Raw genomic sequence first — 5255 nt, forward strand, 5'->3', positions numbered from 1 at the left:
GATAAGGAGGATCCATATCATCATGTGAAAGAATTCCTAGACATTTGCTTTACCTTTAGGTTCCAAAACTTTTCAGATGATTCGATCCGTTTGTGTCTTTTTCCTTTTTCTTTGAAGGATAAGGCAAAAGCATAATTGAATTCTCTAGGAGTTGGATCTATCACTACATGGGACCAACTGTCTAAGAAGTTCTTAAATAAGTTCTTCCCCGTTCACAAAACTAATGCTCTCCGTAGAGAAATCACTAATTTCACACAAAAAGAGGGTAAGCACTTTCATGAATGTTGGGAAAGATGGAAGGACTTGCTGCTTAAATGTCCACACCATGGTTTTGAGAAGTGGCAACAGGTTCAATACTTCTATGACGGTCTGACACCCCAAAATCGTCGCATGGTTGATGCCACCATTGGAGGGTCATTCATGACTAAAAGTGATGTCGAAGCTTGGAATTTCTTTGAAACCTTGTGTGAAAACTCTCAGCAATAGGACTATTCAAATAGAGGTGACAGAAGTCCCCAACCACAGAAAAAAGGTGGTATATATGAGGTATGAGTCACGCCAGATCTTTATGCAAAGATTGATAGCCTGACAAAGAAAGTGGATGCTTTGATGTTAAATAATAGACCTCCACAAACAACTCAAGTCGAGTCATGTGCCATATGTTCCAGTCCCGACCATCCTACGTAGTCTTGTCCATCTAGTGCAACATTTTCAGAATTTCTCCCTGAACAAGTACAAGCTATGAAGACTTTCTAGAGACCTGGGAATGATCCTTACTCAGACACTTACAACCCAGGGTGGGCTAGAGATCCAAATTTTTCTTGGGCAAAAGGACCACAACAAGGAGGACCATCTAAAAATCCTCCAATGCAAACTTACTCCCAAGTTGGCAGTCAACAACCTCAACAGTTCCCGCAGTATCAACAAGTACCTCCACAATCTAGGAAACCATCTCTTGAGGATACACTCAATCTTTTTATGCAGAGTTCACTTCAATTTCAAAAGGACACCCAACAAACTTTACTAGCTAACCAGCAAAGCTTACATGCAAATGCGCAATCCATTGCCAAGCTGGAAGTACAGTTGGGTTAACTTGCTACCACATTGAGTGAGAGAGAGAAGGGCAAGTTCCCTAGTCAACCTGTGGCAAATCCAAAAGGACAGTATGAGATTGGCACTAATTCAAACCAAGAACAATATCATGAGCAAGCCAAATCAATCATTACCCTTAGGTCCGGTAAACAGATCGAGAACAAAGTAGAAATGCCTAGGGAAGAATTAAATTTCAATTCGGAAGACCAAAGTGAAGCAAAGGGAATACTAGTGCATCCAAAGTCCAACAACACTCTAACTCTCCAGGAACCGCTCTTGTGCCATCCTATATGCCTAAAGCACCTTTTCCTCAACGTCTGGCACCAGTTAAGAAAAGAAACAATTTTAATGACATATTGGAAATGTTTAAGCAAGTGCAAATTAACATTCCATTGCTTGATGCTATCAAGCAAGTCCCTGCTTATGCTAAGTTTCTTAAAGATTTATGCACTCAAAAGCGTAAGCTGAATGTTCACAAGAAGGTCTTCCTTGCGGAGCAACTCAACTTCATGATTCAACACAACACCCCTCCTAAATATAGGGATCTGGGAGCTCCTACCATTTCTTGCATCATAGGAGATCATAAGATTGAGAAGGCATTGCTTGATTTAGCGGCGAGCGTCAATTTGTTACCATATTCTGTGTATGAGCAGCTAGGACTTGGTGAGCTAAAATCAACAAAAATAACACTCCAACTAGCTGATAGATCTATCAAGGTGCCCCATGGTGTTATTGAGGATGTGCTAATCCAGGTTGATAAGTTTTATTTTCCAGTGGATTTCATCATTCTAGATACTCAGCCTGTCCAGAATCCTATTAGTCAAATCCCGGTTATCCTAGGATGTCTATTCTTAGCCACATCCAATGCTATCATAAATTGTAGGAATGGAGTTATAAAGTTGTCTTTTGGTAACATGAAGATTAAACTTAATGTTTTCAATGCTGGACAACAACCGTCAGACTCGGATGATATATTTGAAGTGAACATGATTGAGAGTCTAGTGCATGACTCTTTCCTTAAATCTTACGAAGACGCTCTTGAGACTTGTTTACCACATTTTGGCATAGATTTTGATATAGAAAGTTCCATCCAAGAAGTCAATGCATTACTTGACTCTAATCCTGAAATGGATACTACAAAATGGAAAGCTAGAGTGGAACTTCTTCCACCATCTGAGTCTAAACTGGTCACGTCTATTGAGAAACCACCCGAACTTGACCTTAAACAATTACCTGAAACTCTCAAGTATGCATTTTTAGGCCCTTTTGAAACCCTGCTTGTCATCATAGCTTCTAACCTTGATAAGGAACAGGAGGGTAAGTTGCTTAATGTTCTTAGAGAACATAAGGCAGCTATTGGATGGACAATAGCTGACATAAAGGGAATAAGCCCCACTGTGTGTATGCATCGTATTCATCTTGAAAAAAATGCAAAAACGTCACGTGAAATATAAATGAGGCTTAACCTTAACATGAAAGAGGTCGTTCGAGCGGAGGTGCTTAAATTGTTAGATGTTGGTATCATTTACCCCATTTCGGATAGCACTTGGGTCAGCCAGTTCAAGTTGTTCCCAAAAAGTCTGGGATTACGGTGAACAAAAATGACAAAAATGAATTAGTGCCAACTCGCAGGACTACGAGTTGGCGAGTTTGTATTGATTACCGTAAACTAAACCTAGTCACAAAGAAGGATCACTTTCCTCTTCCTTTCATAGATCAGATGCTTGAGAGATTGGCAAGGCACAGCTATTATTGTTTCCTGAATGGTTATTCCGGGTATAATCAGATTCCCATTGCTCCTGAGGATCAAGAGAAAACCACATTTACATGTCCTTTTGGTACATATGCCTATCGGCGTATGCCATTTGGGTTGTGTAATGCGCCTGCTATTTTTCAACGATGCATGATGAGTATTTTTTCAGACATGGTTGAGCGTTTCTTCGAGATTTTCATGGATGATTTTTCCATTTTTTGCTCTTCCTTTGATGAATGTTTATACCATCTATCTCTTGTCTAGGAAAGATGTAAAAAAACGAGCCTGATATTGAATTGGAAAAAGTGTCATTTTATGGTTCAAAAAAAGATTGTACTCGGTCATGTTATTTCAAGTAAAGGCAATGAAGTTGATAAAGCCAAGATTAATTTAAATTCTAGTCTTCCTCTACTTAGAACGGTAAAGGAGATTAGATCGTTCTTAAGGCATGCGGGATTCTACAGGAGATTCATTAAGGATTTTAGCAAAATTTCTCGACCCTTATGCAATTTATTAGCTAAAGATGTTGCATTTGTCCTTAATGATGATTGTCGGAAAGCATTTGATAAGTTGAAGCATTTATTAACTTCTGCTCTAATCATCCAACCACCTAATTTGAGTTTACCCTTTGAGTTTATGTGTGATACTTCGGATTATGCTGTTGGAGTCGTCCTAGGACAAAGATTAAACAAAATGCCTCATGTCATTTATTATGCTAGTAGGACCTTAAATGATGCTCAACTTAACTACTCTACCACTGAAAAAGAATTGTTGGTAGTGGTATTTGCTCTAGACAAATTCAGGTCATACCTCATATGATCAAAGGTTATAGTGTTCTCAGATAATGCAACATTGAAATATCTTCTTTCTAAAAAAAAATGCTAAATCTCGATTGGTTCGTTGGATCCTCTTGCTACAAGAATTTAACATTGAAATTCGGGATAAAAAGGGTTCCGAAAATGTGGTAGTTAACCATTTGTCTAGAATTGTCTTGGAGTCTACAGTAGATCATTTGCAATGAACGAGTCTTTCCCTGATGAACAACTTTTAGCTATTTCTCAATTACCTTGGTATGCGGATATTGTAAATTATCTTGTTACAAGTCAACTTCCTTCTCATTGGACTAAGTAGGATAAATCCAAATTTCTTGCTAAGGTTAAACATTTCTTTTAGGATGACCCATACTTATTCAAACTTTGTCCTGACCAAGTTATTAGGAGATGTGTGCCTGAGAGTGAGGTTCATAGTATAATCTCCTTTTGTCATGACCATGCATGTGGTGGTCATTTTGGTTCAAAGAAAACAGCTGCAAAAGTTTTACAAAGTGAATTTTATTGGCCTACACTTTTTCGAGACACCCACGCCTTTTGTTCTACATGTGATAGATGCCAACGTACGGGTAATATTTTCCGCAGGAACATAATGCCACTTACCAATATTCTCATTGTAAAGATATTTGATGTTTGGGGTATTAACTTCATGGGTTCATTTCTCCCGTCATTCGACTATATGTATATCCTTGTGGCCGTCGATTATGTCTCTAAGTGGATTGAAGCAGTGCCATGTAAAACGAATGATCACAAAGTTGTGGTCCGCTTCTTAAAAGAAAATATCTTTTCTCGTTTTGGTACTCCTCAAGCAATTATAAGTGATGGGAGTACTCATTTTTGCAATAAACCGTTTGAATATTTAATGAAGAAATATTCCATCATCCATAAAGTTGCAACGCCATACCATCCACAAACAAGTGGTCAAGTAGAGGTTTCGAATCGGGAGATTAAACAAATTTTAGAAAAAACAGTTTGCCCTGATCGTAAGGATTGGTCGCAACGTTTAAATGATGCTCTTTGGGTGTATCGTACGGCTTTTAAAACCCCAATTGGAATGTCCCCCTATAGGCTTGTCTTTGGGAAAGCATGTCACTTTCCTGTGAAATTAGAACATCATGCTTATTGGGCCATCAAAACCTTTAATTTTGATTTAAACAAGGCTGGATCGCACCGTAAACTTCAACTCGATGAGTTAGAAGAAATCCAAAATGAGGCATATGAGAATGCAAAAATTTATAGAGAACGGACAAAATTTTTTTCATGACAAATCAATTCTCCGCAGGACATTTGAACCGGACCAGAAAGAATTGTTGTATAATTCCAGGTTACGCCTCTTTCCTAAAAAACTACGTTCGCAATGGTATGGTCCTCATCAGGTAGTAAAAGTATTTCTTCATGGAGCGGTTGAGATTCAAAATCCAAAGGATGGGAATATTTTCAAAGTAAATGGTCAACGGCTGAAACCATATTTAGAGGATTTGGTTAATCAAAATGTTGAGGAAATTCATTTGCAGGACCCAGGTTATCAAGATTGATTAATTCATGGTCCATGAGTGCCTTCATTGCTTGTCTGGCTGAAG

The 5255-nt window shown here is 38.4% G+C and overlaps 1 non-coding gene across 1 annotated transcript; it reads right to left on the bottom strand.

Annotated features, from left to right (window-relative positions):
* Positions 1-225: 225 nt before the first annotated feature.
* Positions 226-332, bottom strand: LOC131236343 (small nucleolar RNA R71). Its single transcript, XR_009166697.1, has one exon. It is a non-coding gene; the product is annotated as a small nucleolar RNA R71 (small nucleolar RNA).
* Between the last annotated feature and the right edge of the window lie 4923 nt (positions 333-5255).

The sequence above is a fragment of the Magnolia sinica genome, unplaced genomic scaffold (genome assembly GCF_029962835.1).
Source record: "Magnolia sinica isolate HGM2019 unplaced genomic scaffold, MsV1 ctg401, whole genome shotgun sequence".
Lineage (NCBI taxonomy): Eukaryota > Viridiplantae > Streptophyta > Magnoliopsida > Magnoliales > Magnoliaceae > Magnolia > Magnolia sinica.